Genomic DNA, 17,560 nt, shown 5'->3' on the forward strand with positions numbered 1-17,560 from the left:
CATCGTTTATAGAACCCTTGTATTGATCCTCTCAGGGCAAATTTGACCTTTTCCAATTTTATAAATCCCGCCATGTCACTGATCCAGGTCTCCACGCTTGGGGGCCTTGCATCCTTCCATTGTAACAGAATCCTTCGACGGGCTACTAGGGACGCAAAGGCCAGGACACCAGCCTCTTTCGCCTCCTGCACTCCCGGCTCCACCCCAACCCCAAAAATCGCGAGTCCCCACCCTGGTTTGACCCTGGATCCAACCACCCTCGACACCGACCCCGCCACCCCCTTCCAGAATTCTTCCAGTGCTGGGCATGCCCAGAACATATGGGCGTGGTTCGCAGGACTCCCCGAACATCTGGTGCACCTGTCCTCACCCCCGAAGAACCTACTCATCCTAGTCCCGGACATATGGGCCCGGTGCAGCACCTTAAATTTAATGAGACTAAGCCTCGCACATGAGGAGGAGTTGACTCTCTCCAAGGCCTCCGCCCAAGTCTCATCCTCTATCTACTCCCCGAGTTCCTCCTCCCATTTAGCCTTCAGCTCCTCCACTGACGACTCCTCCACCTCCTGCATTACCTTATAGATGTCAGACACCTTCCCCTCTCCTACCCACACCCCCGAAAGCACTCTGTCCATCGTCCCCTGCGAGGGCAGCAAAGGGAATCCCTCTACCTGTCGCCTAGCAAACGCCTTTACCTGCAGGTATCTGAACATGTTCCCCTGGGGAAGGCCAAATTTATCTTCCAGTTCCCCCAGGCCCGCAAACCTCCCGCCAATAAACAGGTCCCTCAATTTGCTGATGCCCGCCCTTTGCCATCCCCTGAATCCCCCATCCGTATTCCCCGGGATGAACCGATGGTTGCCACCCAGTGGAGCCTCCATCGAGCCCCCTGTTTCCCCCCGATGCCGTCTCCACTGTCCCCAGATTCTTAGGGTCGCCGCCACCACCGGGCTCGTGGTAACCCTCTTGGGGGAGAACGGCAACGGTGCCATTACCATGGCACCCAGGCTTGTACCTCTACATGACGCCATCTCCATTCTTTTCCACGCCGCCCCTCCCCCCTCCATCACCCATTTACGCACCATTGACACATTGGCTGCCCAATAGTACCCCAGAAGGTTGGGCAGCACCAGCCCGCCTCTATCCCTTCCTCGCTCCAGGAATACCCTCCTCACTCTCGGAGTCCCATGTGCCCACACAAAGCTCAGAATACTGCCGGTCACTCTCCTAAAGAAGGCCCTGGGGATAAATATGGGCAGGCACTGAAAAAGGAACAAGAACCTCGGAAGCACTGTCATTTTGACGGACTGCACCCTCCCCGCCAACGACAATGGCAGCATGTCCCACCTCCTGAACTCCTCCTCCATCTGATCTACCAGTCTGGTAAAGTTATGCTTGTGGAGAGTCCCCCAGTCCCTGGCCACTTGCACCCCCAGGTACCTAAAGCTCTCCCCTGCCCGCCTAAGCGGGAGCCTACCAATTCCTTCCTCCTGGTCTCCAGGGTGCACCACAAACACCTCACTCTTGCCTAAATTTAATTTATAACCTAAGAAGGTCCCAAACTCGGCTAGTAACTCCATCACCCCCGGCATCCCTCCCACTGGGTCCGCCACATACAGTAACAGGTCATCGGCATACAACGACACCCTATGTTCCTCTCCACCTCGCACCAAGCCTCTCCACCTCTCTGAATCTCTCAATGCCATCGCCAGCGGCTCGATTGCCAGTGCAAACAACAAGGGGGACAAGGGGCAACCCTGCCTGGTCCCTCGGTAAAGCCGGAAGTACTCCGACCTCCTATTCGTGGCCACGCACGCCATCGGGGCCTCATATGGGCCTTACCCATCTAATGAACCCTTCACCAAATCCAAACCTCCCCAACACCTCCCATAGGTACCCCCACTCCACTCTATCGAAGGCCTTCTCCGCATCCAGCGCCACCACTATCTCTGCCTCCCCCTCAATCGCCGGCATCATAATGACATTCAGCAATCTCCGCACATTCGTGTTCAGCTGCCTTCCTTTCACAAAACCTGTCTGGTCCTCATGCACAACCCTTGGCACACAGTCCTCTATCCTGGTGGCCAGGATTTTTGCCAGCACCTTAGCATCCACGTTGAGGAGAGATATGGGCCTGTATGAACCACACTGCTGGGGGTCCTTGTCCTTCTTTAAAATTAACGAGATCAGCGCCCGTGACATCGTCGGGGGCAAAGTCCCCCCCTCCCACGCTTCGTTGAGTGTCCGCACCAGCAAGGGGCCCACTAGGTCCACGAACTTTTTATAAAATTCCACCGGGAACCCATCCGGCGTCTGAGGAGAATTTGGAATCATACATGTTGCTATCCATTGAAAAGGAATTGTTAGATGAATTGGATGCAGAAGCAATTATTGGCAGATTCGCACAATCATCTAGCGAACACAAACGATTGTTCTTAATATAGTGGACTGCATGCAATGCTCTATTGTGCTTTTGAACTATCTGTTAATGTGTAAATTGTGCAGTAAACTATTTAAAAATATCAACCAATTACTTAAAATTAAAAAAATTAAAATAAAAAATTCAATTATAACATTCTGTATTTACATTTGGTATCTACTGCCAGTAATATGTACAGTCCATGTACACTGTAATTACTAAGAAATACACATTTTTTCCACAAAACTTTTAATTGTACCCTTTTTTCCATATGTATATTTTGAAAATTTTATTTATTAGTTATGAAAATTAAATGATAGCATTGTAGTTGTGGGTGGGCCCCCTTTGTCTCCTGGCAACCAATATTTTTAGACCCAGTCCGCCACTGCGAGTAAAAACAGGGTTGTTGTGATGAGAGACTTCAACTTCCCCAATATTGACTGGGACTCACTTAGTGCTAGGGGCCTGGACGGGTCAGAGTTTGTAAGGAGCATCCAGGAGGGCTTCTTAAAACACTATGTAGACAGTCCAACTAGGGAAGGGGCTGTACTGGACCTGGTATTGGGGAATGAGCCTGGCCAGGTGGTAGATGTTTAAGTAGGGGAGCATTTCGGGAACAGTGATCACAATTCAGTAAGTTTTAAAGTGCTGGTGGACAACGATAAGAGTGGTCCTAGGGTGAATGTGCTAAATTGGGGGAAGGCTAATTATAATAATATTAGGCAGGAACTGAAGAACCTAGATTGGGGGTGGATGTTTGAGGGTAAATCAACATCTGACATGTGGGAGGCTTTCAAATGTCAGTTGAAAGGAATTCAGGACCGGCATGTTCCTGTGCGGAAGAAGGATAATACTGCAAATTTCGGGAACCTTGGAAAACGAGAGATATTGTAGGCCTCGTCAAAAAGAAAAAGGAGGACAGCACGGTGGCACAGTGGTTAGCATTGCTGCCTACGGCGCTGAGGATCTGGGTTCGAATCCCGGCCCTGGGTCACTGTCTGTGTGGAGTTTGCACATTCTCCACGTGTTTGCATGGGTTTCACCCCCACAACCCAAAAGATGTGCAGGATAGGTGGATTGGCCATGGTAAATTGCCCCTTAATTGGAAAAAATTTGGGCACTCTAAAAAAAATTTTAAATAAAGAAAAAAAGAAAAAAAAAGAAAAAGGAGGCATTTGTCAGGGCTAGAAGGCTGGGAACAGACAAAGCCTGTGTGGAATATCAGGAAAGTAGGAAGGAACTTAAGCAAGGAGTCAAGAGGGCTAGAAGAGGTCACAAAAAGTCATTGGCAAATAGGGTTAAGGAAAATCCCAAGGCTTTTTACACGTACATAAAAAGCAAGAGGGTAGCCAGGGAAAGGGTTGGCCCACTGAAGGATAGGCAAGGGAATCTATGTGTGGAACCAGAGGAAATGGGCGAGGTACTAAATGAATACTTTGCAATAGTATTCACCAAAGAGAAGGAATTGGTGGATGTTGAGTCTGGAGAAGGGTGTGTAGATAGCCTGGGTCACATTGAGATCCAAAAAGACGAGGTGTTGGGCGTCTTGAAAAATATTACGGTAGATAAGTCCCCAGGGCCGGATGGAATCTACCCCAGAATATTAAAGGAGGCTAGAGAGGAAATTGCTGAGGCCTTGGCAGAAATCTTTGGATCCTCACTGTCTTCAGGTGATGTCCCGGAGGACTGGAGAACAGCCAATGTTGTTCCTTTGTTTAAGAAGGGTAGCAAGGATAATCCAGGGAACTACAGGCCGGTGTGCCTAACGTCAGTGGTAGGGAAATTACTGGAGAGAATTCTTCGAGACAGGATCTACTCCCATTTGGAAGCAAATGGACGTCTCAGCGAGAGGCAGCACGGTTTTGTGAAGTGGAGGTTGTGTCTCACTTTTTCAAAGAGGTCACAAAGATGATTGATGCAGGTGGGGTAGTGGATGTTATCCATATGGACTTCAGTAAGGCCTTTGACAAGGTCCCTCATGGGAGACTGGTACAAAAGGTGACGTCACATGGGATCAGGGGTGAGCTGGCAAGGTGGATATAAAACTGGCTAGGTCATAGAAGGCAGAGAGTAGCAATGGAAGGGTGCTTTTCTAACTGGAGGGCTGTGACTAGTGGTGCTCCGCAGGGATCAGTGCTGGGACCTTTGCTGTTCGTAGTATATATAAATGATTTGGAGGAAAATGTAACTGGTCTGATTAGTAAGTTTGCAGACAACACAAAGGTAGGTGGAATTGCGGATAGCGATGAGGACTGTCAGAGGATACAGCGGGATTTAGATCATTTGGAGACTTGTGTGGAGAGATGGCAGATGGAGTTTAATCCGGACAAATGTGAGGTAATGCATTTTGGAAAGTCTAATCCAGGTAGGGAATATACAGTGAATGGTAGAACCCTCAAGAGTATTGAAAGTCAGAGAGATCTAGGTGTACAGGTCCACAGGTCACTGAAAGGGGCAACACAGGTGGAGAAGGTAGTCAAGAAGGCATACGGCATGCTTGCCTTCATTGGCCGGGGCATTGAGTATAAGAATTGGCAAGTCATGTTGCGGCTGTATAGAACCTTAGTTAGACCACACTTGGAGTATAGTGTTCAATTCTGGTCGCCACACTACCAGAGGATGTGGAGGCTTTAGAGCGGGTGCAGAAGAGATTTACCAGGATGTTGCCTGGTATGGAGGGCATTAGCTATGAGGAGCGGTTGAATAAACTCGGTTTGTTCTCACTGGAACGACGGAGGTTGAGGGGCGACCTGAAAGAGGTCTACAAAATGATGAGGGGCATAGACAGAGTGGATAGTCAGATGTTTTTCCCCAGGGTAGAGGGGTCAATTACTTGGGGGCATAGGTTTAAGGTGCGAGGGGCAAGGTTTAGAGGAGATGTACGAGGCAAGTTTTTTAGACAGAGGGTAGTGGATGCCTGGAACTCGCTGCCGGAGGTGGTGGTGGAAGCAGGGACGATAGTGACATTTAAGGGGCATCTTGACAAATACATGAATAGGATGGGAATAGAGGGATACGGACCTGGGAAGTGTAGATTTTAGTTTAGACGGGCAGCATGGTCGGCACGGGCTTGGAGGGCCAAAGGACCTGTTCCTGTGCTGTACTTTTCTTTGTTTTTTGTTCTAATAATCTGCCTTCCTATTTTTGCAACCAAAGCAGATAACCACACATTTATCCACATTATATTGCATCTGCCATGCATATGCCCACTCACTCAGCCTGTCTAAATCCCGCTGAAGCATCTCTGCATCCTCACAGCTCAGACAAGAGAAAGAAGTGTTTTAGCCTGTCTCTCTAGTTTCATTTTAAATATGTTTCAGTAAAAATCACCTTGGTGGTGGCTTTTAAGATATATGTTTGCTTTCCGGATGGGTTTAACCCTACTGGTGAGACAGGGTCAGAATCTCAGGAAAAGCCAGTGAGAATGCAGAGTGCGGGGCCACGTCCTTAAAAAGGGGTTTTTGGTTTATGAGATTTTGTTTTTGAATTGGAACAGATAAGGGGGGATTCATTAAGTGTTATCCGTAGTTTACTGTAGCTGTGGGGTATCTTTACGTTTGTAATTGATAAAAATTCTTGCTGTTTGGTTATATATAAATGTTAACTAAGTTCTTAGAATAATGCTTATTTTGATTAAAGTGTCTGGGAAGACTGTTGAATCACACCTCAAGTGAAGGCTCTTGTGCTGATCTGAGCCAAATTCAACAAAATGTTATAGGTCAGGTGAACTCCATAATACACTTTAGAGTTTCTAACCCCTGGCCCATAACAAAATTGGGGGCTCGTCCGGGATAAACATCTATATTTTGTGATTGGGTTGGCTCAGTGAATTTATAGACAGTGAGGGGTGAGTGAGTATATTTGTGTTTGCTTTTCAGGTGTTGCATTCAAGTTTAAATAGGGAGTGTTGTAGACAATGGCTCTTTCAGAGGCTCAGATGTTTTTGGGGGTGGAGACGGTCACACATAATACCTTACAAACGGAGACTAAAAAAGGCTTTTAGATTTGGCAAAAGCATTGCGGTTAACATTGCAGGCCAAAATACGAAAAGAAGAGATCATTGCGGCGGTAGCTGAGCATTCAAAATTGCCTGAGACACAGTCAGAATCATTGGAAATGGCAAGAATTCAATTACAGATCAAGCAGCTTGAACATGAAAATGAATTAAAGCAGCTTGAATTCGAAGAAAAGGGGAAAATAAAGAATAGCCCTAGCAGAACGAAATGCGAGAGAAAGGGAGGTACAGATCAGAGAAAAAAAGAGAGAGGAAAAAGAAAAAGAGACAGACTTTGAACTTCAGAAACTGGCCATGAACTGTGAATGTCAGTTATAATTGGCGGAGGTAAAGAGAAACGTACAGTCTGAGGATAGTGATGGGGATAGTGAAAAAGAGCAAGAGTGTCACGGTCGAAGGCTTGGTGGGGATCTATTTAAATATGTCCAAGGTTTGATGAGAAGAATGAAAAAGCCATTTTCATTTCATTTGAGAAGGTGGCTAAACAAATGAAATGGCCACAGTACATGTGGGTTTATAGATTTTATAGAACAGTACAGCACAGAACAGGCCCTTCGGCCCTCGATGTTGTGCCGAGCAATGATCACCCAATCAAACCCACGTATCCACCCTATACCCGTAACCCACCCACCCCCCCTTACTTTTTAGGACACTATGGGCAATTTAGCATGGCCAATCCACCTAACCCGCACATCTTTGGACTGTGGGAGGAAACCGGAGCACCCGGAGGAAACCCACGCACACACGGGGAGGACGTGCAGACTCCGCACAGACAGTGACCCAGCGGGGAATCGAACCTGGGACCCTGGAGCTGTGAAGCATTTATGCTAACCACCATGCTACCGTGCTGCCTTAACTGTATTACTGATTCAAACAAAGTTGGTAGGTAGAGCTAGTGAAGTGTTTGTATCACTATCAGAGGAGGTACCTGGGACGCATGAGGAGGTGAAAAAATCCATCTTAGGTGAATATGAACAAGTGGCTGAAGCTTACAGACAAAGGTTTAGAAATTTAAGGAAATAATTTGATCAAACATACATTGAGTTTGAAAGGATCAAACAGAATAATGTTGATAGGTCGATAGGGGATTTGAAAGTAGACCAAACAAATTAGACGCAAAGAGTGGTGAGGCCGTGGAATGCCCTACCTGCAACAGTAGTGAACTCGCCAACATCGAGGGCATTTAAAAGTTTATTGGATAAGCATATGGATGATAAGGGCATAGTGTAGGTTAGATGGCCTTTAGTTTTTTTTTTCCATGTCGGTGCAACATCGAGAGCCGCAGGGCCTGTACTGCGCTGTATCGTTCTATATGAAGCTCTCAGAGAAATTATAATTTTGGAGGAGTTTAAAAATGCAATTCCTGATGTAGCGAAAACTCATGTGGAAGAGCAGAGGGTTAAAACTGCAACAGTAGCAGCAGAAATGGCAGATGATTATGAATTGGTTCATAAATCAAAGTTTGGTTTCCGATATCAGTTTCAGCCTGTGAGGAATTGAAACTAGGGAAAAGAGAATTACTCAAGTGGTAAAGGTAAAGGGGATCTGATGGGAGATAATAAGGATAGTGTACTCCAGATTAAAAAGGAAATCCAGGATGGTGAAAGAGAAAAGTTTCAGATATTTTTACTGTAATAAACTAAACCATGTAAAGTCAGTGTTGGTGGTTGAAGAAAAGCACTGGGAAGGCTGATGTGGTAAAACAGGATAAGACAGTGAGGTTTGTTAAAGTGGTAAAGGAAAGCCCAAGTGAAGTGAAGGAGGTGGAAAAGATTGTACAGCCTGATCAAGAGGTGGTTGATAAGAAGGTGCCAGATCTCTTTAAAGAAAGTACTTGTGTGGGTAAAGTTTACTCATGTGTACCAGGAGTAGGTAAAGAAGCCAAAATTTTGAGAGATACGGGAATTAGTCAATCTTTGATGGTAAGAGATGAGGAGTTATATAGTTTGGGAGGAACATTGCCAGAAAAGGTGGTAATATGTGGAATTCGGGATGAGAAGACTAGTGTTCCATTATATAAGGTGAGGGCGGAAAAGAGTGGTGAAGTGGTAGTAGGAGTGAGAGAGAAGCTATCTTGTCCAGGAATACAGTTTATCTTGGGTAATGATATAGCTGGATCACAGGTGGGAGTGATGCCTACTGTGGTTGATAAGCCAGTAGAAAATCAAACAACTGAATTGTTGAAGGATGAGTATCCTGGGATTTTTCCTGATTGTGTAGTAACAAGGTTCCAAAGTCACAGGTTAAGACAAGAGGAGGAATCAAAGAGTGAAGATGAATTTGAAGTTCAATTATCAGAAACAATTTTTGATCAGATGGTTGGAAAAGAACAAGAACAGGCGGAGGATGAGATGGATATTTTTAGTTCAGGAAAATTGACAAGAGTTAAAACAGAAAGATATAGAAATAAAATGGATGTATCAGAAAGCATACATGGAAGAGGGATCTGAGTGTATACCAGAATGTTATTACCTTAAAAATGATGTCTTAATGAGAAAATGGAGACCTTTACATATGCAGGAGGATGAAAAGTGGGAAGAAGTTCATCAAGTGATATTGCCGGTAGGGTATACAAAAGACATGTTGCGAGTAGCACATGAGGTACCAGGAGGAGGTCATTTTGGTGTAAGGAAAACTCAAACTAAAATACAAAAATATTTTTATTGGCCTGGACTACATAAAGATGCATTTAAATTTTGTCGATCATGTCACACATGTGAAGTGATAGGGAAACCTCAAGCAGTGATAAAACCAGCGCCCTTAATACCCCTTCCAGCATTTGAGGAACCTTTTACAACTTCATTGGGTTGCAGCCAATGAAGCTCACCCATAATGATGGTACCGAAAACGGACAGTACCCAACGATTGTGTGTGGACTATAGAAAGGTTAATGCAAATTTAAGAACGGACTCTTATCCTATCCCACGTTTGGAGGACTGTATTGAGAAGGTGGGACAATCAGCTTTTATCTCCAAACTGGATTTACTTAAAGGTTACTGACAGAAACCTTTATCCGAAAGGGCAAAGGAGATTTCAGCTTTTGTGACTCCAGATGGTACAAATTCAAAGTTATGCCATTTGGCATGAAAAACGCCCCAGCCACATTTCAACGGTTAACTAACAAGTCATTTCAGGATTACCCAATTGTGTATACATGGACGATCTGGTGATTTTTAGTCAGACATGGAAAGAACATGGGAGGCGGGTTTGGTGGTAAACCTTGCCAAAAGTGAGTTTGGAAAGGCCCAAGTTACGTTCCTTGGCCATACAAATTGGACATGGACAAATGGTCCCACGGGATGTGAAAACGAAAATTATTGGGGAGTTTCCAATATCCTCGACACAAAGGGAAATAATAAGATTTCTTGGTATGAGTGGTTTTTACCGTGTCTGCGTGTGTCTCACCCCCACAACCCAAAGCTGTGCAGGGTAGGTGGATTGGCCACGCTAAATTGCCCCTTAATTGGAAAAATTTAATTGGGTGCTCTAAATTTTAAAAAAATATATATTGTATCAATATTTTCTATGATCAACAATGCAACTCACTTTTCGACTTCCGGTCAGCGAGCGGAGCGGTCGCACAGAGAGGGGCTCCCGCAGGGTAACGAAGTCGGGGCCTTTCTCTCCGCAGCGGCAAGAGCAGGGAAGGGACCCCCCCCCCCAACAAACCTGTCGGCGGAGGATCCTCAGCGGAGGATGGTGGCAGGAGTGGTTCGGCTGCGGCGGAAGCAGGAGTGGTTCGGCTGAGGCGGAAGCAGGAGCGGTTCGGCTGAGGCGGAAGCAGGAGTGGTTCGGCTGAGGCGGAAGCAGGAGCGGTTCGGCTGCGGCAGCAGGAGCGGTTCGGCTGCGGCAGCAGGAGTGGTTCGGCTGAGGCGGAAGCAGGAGTGGTTCGGCTGCGGCAGCAGGAGCGGTTCGGCTGCGGCGGAAGCAGGAGCGGTTCGGCTGCGGCAGCAGGAGCGGTTCGGCTGAGGCGGAAGCAGGAGCGGTTCGGCTGAGGCGGTGGCAGGAGCGGTTCGGCTGCGGCGGAAGCAGGAGCGGTTCGGCTGCGGCGGTGGCAGGAGCGGTTCGGCTGCGGCGGCAGCAGGAGTGGTTCGGCTGCGGCGGAAGCAGGAGCGGTTCGGCTGCGGCGGTGGCAGGAGCGGTTCGGCTGAGGCGGCAGCAGGAGCGGTTCGGCTGCGGCGGAAGCAGGAGCGGTTCGGCTGCGGCGGAAGCAGGAGCGGTTCGGCTGCGGCGGTGGCAGGAGCGGTTCGGCTGCGGCGGCGGCAGGAGCGGTTCGGCTGAGGCGGCAGCAGGAGCGGTTCGGCTGCGGCGGTGGCAGGAGCGGTTCGGCTGCGGCGGAAGCAGGAGCGGTTCGGCTGCGGCGGTGGCAGGAGCGGTTCGGCTGCGGCGGAAGCAGGAGCGGTTCGGCTGCGGTGGTGGCAGGAGCGGTTCGGCTGAGGCGGCAGCAGGAGCGGTTCGGCTGAGGCGGCAGCAGGAGTGGTTCGGCTGAGGCGGAAGCAGGAGTGGTTCGGCTGAGGCGGAAGCAGGAGTGGTTCGGCTGAGGCGGAAGCAGGAGCGGTTCGGCTGAGGTGGCAGCAGGAGCGGTTCGGCTGAGACGGAAGCAGGAGCGGTTCGGCTGAGGCGGCAGCAGGAGTGGTTCGGCTGAGGCGATGGCAGGAGTGGTTCGGCTGAGGCAGAAGCAGGAGCGGTTCGGCTGAGGCGGTGGCGGCAGGAGCGGTTCGGCTGAGGCGGCAGCAGGAGCGGTTCGGCTGAGGCGGTGGCAGGAGCGGTTCGGCTGGGGCGGCAGCAGGAGCGGTTCGGCTGAGGCGGCAGCAGGAGCGGTTCGGCTGAGGCGGCAGCAGGAGTGGTTCGGCTGAGGCGGCAGCAGGAGCGGTTCGGCTGCGGCGGCGGCAGGAGTGGTTCGGCTGAGGCGGCAGCAGGAGCGGTTCGGCTGCGGCGGAAGCAGGAGCGGTTCGGCTGAGGCGGTGGCGGGAGCGGTTCGGCTGGGGCGGCAGCAGGAGCGGTTCGGCTGAGGCGGTGGCAGGAGCGGTTCGGCTGGGGCGGCAGCAGGAGCGGTTCGGCTGAGGCGGCAGCAGGAGCGGTTCGGCTGAGGCGGCAGCAGGAGCGGTTCGGCTGAGGCGGCAGCAGGAGCGGTTCGGCTGAGGCGGCAGCAGGAGCGGTTCGGCTGAGGCGGCAGCAGGAGCGGTTCGGCTGAGGCGGAAGCAGGAGCGGTTCGGCTGCGGCGGAAGCAGGAGCGGTTCGGCTGAGGCGGAAGCAGGAGCGGTTCGGCTGAGGCGGAAGCAGGAGCGGTTCGGCTGAGGCGGCAGCAGGAGCGGTTCGGCTGAGGCGGAAGCAGGAGCGGTTCGGCTGAGGCGGCAGCAGGAGCGGTTCGGCTGAGGCGGCAGCAGGAGCGGTTCGGCTGAGGCGGCAGCAGGAGCGGTTCGGCTGGGGCGGCAGCAGGAGCGGTTCGGCTGAGGCGGCAGCAGGAGCGGTTCGGCTGAGGCGGAAGCAGGAGCGGTTCGGCTGCGGCGGAAGCAGGAGCGGTTCGGCTGCGGCGGCAGCAGGAGCGGTTCGGCTGAGGCGGAAGCAGGAGCGGTTCGGCTGAGGCGGAAGCAGGAGCGGTTCGGCTGCGGCGGGAAGGAGCGGTTCGGCTGCGGCGGAAGCAGGAGCGGTTCGGCTGAGGCGGCAGCAGAGCTGGTTCGGCTGAGGCGGCTGGCAGGAGCGGTTCGGCTGAGGCGGCATGCAGGAGCGGTTCGGCTGAGGCGGCAGCAGGAGCGGTTCGGCGGCGGCGGCAGCAGGAGCGGTTCGGCTGAGGCGGTGAGCAGGAGCGGTTCGTGCGGCGGCAGCAGAGCGGTTCGGCTGCGGCGGGCAGCAGGAGCGGTTCGGCTGAGGCGGAAGCAGGAGCGGTTCGGCTGAGGCGGAAGCAGGAGCGGTTCGGCTGAGGCGGTGGCAGGAGTGGTTCGGCTGAGGCGGCAGCAGGAGTGGTTCGGCTGAGGCGGCAGCAGGAGCGGTTCGGCTGAGGCGGCAGGCAGGAGCGGTTCGGCTGAGGCGGGCAGCAGGAGCGGTTCGGCTGAGGCGGCAGCAGGAGCGGTTCGGCTGGGGCGGCAGCAGGAGCGGTTCGGCTGAGGCGGCAGCAGGAGCGGTTCGGCTGAGGCGGTGGCAGGAGTGGTTCGGCTGAGGCGGAAGCAGGAGCGGTTCGGCTGAGGCGGAAGCAGGAGCGGTTCGGCTGCGGCGGTGGCAGGAGCGGTTCGGCTGAGGCGGCAGCAGGAGCGGTTCGGCTGAGGCGGAAGCAGGAGCGGTTCGGCTGCGGCGGTGGCAGGAGCGGTTCGGCTGAGGCGGAAGCAGGAGCGGTTCGGCTGAGGCGGAAGCAGGAGTGGTTCGGCTGAGGCGGCAGCAGGAGCGGTTCGGCTGCGGCGGAAGCAGGAGCGGTTCGGCTGCGGCGGTGGCAGGAGCGGTTCGGCTGAGGCGGTGGCAGGAGTGGTTCGGCTGCGGCGGTGGCAGGAGCGGTTCGGCTGAGGCGGTGGCAGGAGTGGTTCGGCTGCGGCGGTGGCAGGAGTGGTTCGGCTGCGGCGGTGGCAGGAGCGGTTCGGCTGAGGCGGAAGCAGGAGCGGTTCGGCTGAGGCGGAAGCAGGAGCGGTTCGGCTGAGGCGGAAGCAGGAGTGGTTCGGCTGCGGCGGAAGCAGGAGTGGTTCGGCTGAGGCGGAAGCAGGAGCGGTTCGGCTGAGGCGGAAGCAGGAGTGGTTCGGCGGCGGCGGTGGCAGGAGCGGTTCGGCTGCGGCGGAAGCAGGAGCGGTTCGGCTGAGGCGGAAGCAGGAGTGGTTCGGCGGCGGCGGAAGCAGGAGTGGTTCGGCTGAGGCGGAAGCAGGAGCGGTTCGGCGGCGGCGGGAGCAGGAGTGGTTCGGCTGAGGCGGCAGCAGGAGCGGTTCGGCTGCGGCGGTGGCCAGGACCGAAGCGGGGCACAGTCGGCGGCAGCGACCAGCGACCTAACCACCCCCACCGGGAGGGCGCGGGGTGTGACAGCCCGAACGGAGCAGCGGGGACCGACCCAACCCCCCCCCCCCCCCCCCCCCCCCCCAACCGGCAGCGACCACCACGAGGCAAGGTCAAAGAGACTCTGGACAAAAGCCTCTGTCTCTCTCTCTCTATATCCTGGGTGAGTGAGGGGAAGGGAAGAAAATAAAAAAGGACTTTTATAAAAACAAAACCCTAAAGAAAACTGTTAAAGAGAGAGGGGGGAGGGGTATATATATTATTGTCTCTCTTTTTACACTCTCTCCCATCCAAGTAAGCCCACCTGAGAGGAGTTGCATAAAAGATGGGGGGGGGGGGGGGGAAATAAATAAATAAAATAAAAAATAAAATAAATAAAACAAAAATAGGGTGTGGAAAGGGGGGGAAAGAAAAACAAGGGGAGAAGAAAAGATGAAAGGGAAGGGGGAGGAAAAAATGCCAAAAGGGAGCCAAGGCAGAGGGAGAGGGGGCAGCAGAAGCAGACGGGACAAGGGGCAAGCCGGCTCAGGCGAGCGAATCAGCGCACGAAGCGGCGGAATGGATGTATCGCCGCATCAAAAAGAGCCGGACAGACAGGTGCCCTCTCCCCCGGGGCTAGAGGGGGGCTGGAATTGGAAGGCAGCCTTTACCGAGGCGCTGAGGGAGCAGCTGCAGGCAATCAAGGCAGAGGGGAAAGCAGAAGGAGAGGCCGCAGTACAGGCAGCAGTGGCCAGGGCCATGTCAGGGGTGCAGCAGGCTCTGACCAGACTGGAGGAGAAACTGGAATGCCCAAGGGGAGAAACTGGAAGCCCAGGAGGCGACCATTAAGGAGCTGGAGAAAGCAGCGACCGACATGAGCGACCGGGTCACGGCCCTGGAGAGGGAAGTGGCGAGACTGGGCGCAACACAGGGGAGCCTGAAGGGCAGGGTAGATGACCAGGAAAACCGCTCGAGAAGACAAAATGTAAGGATAGTGGGCCTGCCAGAGGGGATGGAGGGTAGAAACCCCACAGCATACGCGTCTGAGATGCTGGGCAACTTAGTGGGGAGGAAAATCTTTCCCAACCCACCGGAAATGGACAGGAAAGGGGCAGCACGGTAGCATGGTGGTTAGCATAAATGCTTCACAGCTCCAGGGTCCCAGGTTCGATTCCCGGCTGGGTCACTGTCTGTGCGGAGTCTGCACGGAGTCTGCACGTCCTCCCCGTGTGTGCGTGGGTTTCCTCCGGGTGCTCCGGTTTCCTCCCACAGTCCAAAGATGTGCGGGTTAGGTGGATTGGCCATGATAAATTGCCCGTAGTGTCCTAAAAAGTAAGGGGGGGGGTTTGTTGGGTTACGGGTATCGGGTAGGTATGAGTAGGGTGATCATTGCTCGACACAACATCGAGGGCCGAAGGGCCTGTTCTGTGCTGTACTGTTCTATGTTCTAGAGCTCATCGGTCGCTGCACCCGAAGCCCAAGGCAGGGGAACAACCGAGAGCAGTCATAGCCAAACTGCACCGGTACTGGGATAGGGAGACAATCCTGCGCTGGGCCAAGGAAAATAGAGCCTGCAAATGGGAAGGACACGTCCATTCGAATCTATGAGGATCTTGGGGCAGACATAACTAGGAGACGGGCTGAGTTCAACAGAGCGAAAGCAGCTCTCCACAGGAGCAGAGTGCGTTTTGGTATGCTGTACCCAGTGAAACTCTGGGTCACATACCAAAACAGGGAATATTTCTTTACAGCCCCCGCCGAGGCGAATAGGTTCGTCGAGGAGCACGGGCTGGAAAACAAGGGGGGTAGGGACGAGGGGCCCCTGCAAGGGACAACGACACGCCAACGGGGGGGGGGGGTGGGTGGGGAGGGGCGAGGCAATGCCACCCCCCCCCCCCCCCCCCGGCAGGAACACCCAGAACAAAGAACAAAACCACTGCCCAAGGGACCGCTCCAGGTGGAAGGCCAGGCCCCAGCACGAGGGAACGAGAGTATTGGAGAAGGGAGACCAGGCGAGAGGGGTGCAGGGTAGGATGGGGGAAGAGCGGGCAGAAAACCGTAGAGGCCAGGCAGGGGAGAAGCGACACAATAACCCCCGAGAGGGGAGCCACCGTACTAGCAGGAAAGCTAGCGCCGGGGGCACGCAACAAAGCAGGGCCGCAGCGCACCCCCAACAGGGGGGAAGGCGCCAGGCGGGGGGGGGGGGGGAACACCCGTCAAAGTCGGGAGAGCAAACGGGGACAGGAATAGGGGATACAGGGGCAAAGGAGGGGTATACGGGGGAGGAGGGAAAAGGGAGAGACCGGGGTGGGGGGGGGCACACAGGGAGCGAGAGACCGGGGAGGGGAAATGCAGGGACGAAAGGACGAAAGAGGCCAGAAAAGGAGCAGGGCTACAAAGTGCCACAACCAAGGGCTCGAAACAAGGAACCGCTGCAAGCACCCACCCAGTACGGTCTGTGGGCGAAGGGGGCCCCCAGAGTGCAGGGGACTACCCGCGTGGCGGACACACAGTGGACGGCCATGGCGGGTGCCCCCAGGACAAGGGGAAACCCCGGAGCGCAGAGACCCGACCGCATGGGGAGAGCAGCGACAGCGGCCATCCTGGACGGCCCCCTAACAAAGGGAAACCCCGGAGGGCATGGGCGCGTCCACCAGATAAGTATGGTTAATCCCACAGGAACAAGGGGGCAGAAGCCCCCCACCAGGATAATCACCTGGAACGTAAGGGGACTTAACGGCCCAGTGAAGAGATCCAGAGTCCTCACCCACTACAGAAATATGAGGGCCGACATAGAGACGCACCTGAGGGAGCAGGACCGACTGCGGGTAAGAAGGGCTGGGTGGGACAAACCTACCATTCCTGCTATGGGACAAGGGCCAGGGGGGTGGTGATCCTGATCGGCAAGAGGACAATGTTTAGGGCGACAAAGACGGTTACAGACCCAGGGGGGCGGTATGTCACGGTCAGCGGGGGGCTCTGGATGGGGTACCGGTAGTTCTAGTCAACGTGTACGCGCCCAACTGGGACGACACGAGTTTCATCAAAAAGACCATGGCAGAAATCCCGGACATAGCGACGCACCGACTAATCATGGGGGGGACTTCAACTGTGTACAGGATCCAAAGACGGACAGATCAAACCCCAAAACGGGGAAAACCTCAAGCATGGCAAGGGAACTCAGTCACTATATGGAGCAGATGGGAGCAGTGGACCCCTGGAGGTTCGCCCACCCGGGGGAGAAAGAATTCTCCTTCTTCTCCCCAGTACACAACGTATACAGCAGAATTGACTGCTTTGTGGTGGAGAAAACGGTGCTTCCAGGGATAGACAAAGTGGAATACTCCGCAATTGTGATATCAGACCACGCTCCACACTACATGGACGTGCGGCTAGAGACGGGAAGGGCCCAGAGCGCCACATGGAGGTTGGACGGTGCCTTACTAGCTGACAAGGCCTTCAGCGAAAGGATAGCGCGGGCCATAGCAGAGTACACGGAGAACAACCAAAACGGGGAGGTCTCACCCTCCACTTTCTGGGAAGCGCTTAAGGCCGTACTAAGAGGGGAAATCATTGCCTACAAAGCACAAAGAGATAGGGAGGAAAGGGTGGCTAGGCAGAAGCTGGTCGACTCCATACTGGAGGTAGACCGTAAATACTCCGAGGCCCCGACCGTAGAGCTCCTGGCGGAGAGGAAAGAACTACAAAGCAACTTTGACCTGCTCTCCACCAGGAAAGCAGTGCACCAACTCCGCCAGGCGCGCGGGACCCTGTACGAACACAGAGACAAAGCCAGCCGCCTGTTGGCACACCAGCTGAGAAAGCAGGCAGCCACCAGAGAAATTGCGCAAATCTGGGGTACCGGAGGCACGTTGGAAACAGAACCAGAGAGGATTAACAAAACCTTCAAGGCCTTCTACCAAGAGCTGTACACCTCAGAGCCCCCAACGGGGGAGGCTGGGATGAACCGGTTTCTTGATGGACTGGACATACCAGTCATGGGGGAGGGCAGAAAACGGGACCTGGAAGCACCACTAGCACTGGGAGAGATCATGGAGAGCATTAGCTCCATGCAGACGGGGAAGGCGTCGGGACCGGACGGATTCCCGGCGGACTTCTACAAAAAATTTGCGACAGCGCTGGCCCCGTACCTGCGGGAGATGTTCACAGACTCGCTA

This window comes from Scyliorhinus canicula, chromosome 23 (assembly GCF_902713615.1).
Source record: "Scyliorhinus canicula chromosome 23, sScyCan1.1, whole genome shotgun sequence".
NCBI lineage: Eukaryota > Metazoa > Chordata > Chondrichthyes > Carcharhiniformes > Scyliorhinidae > Scyliorhinus > Scyliorhinus canicula.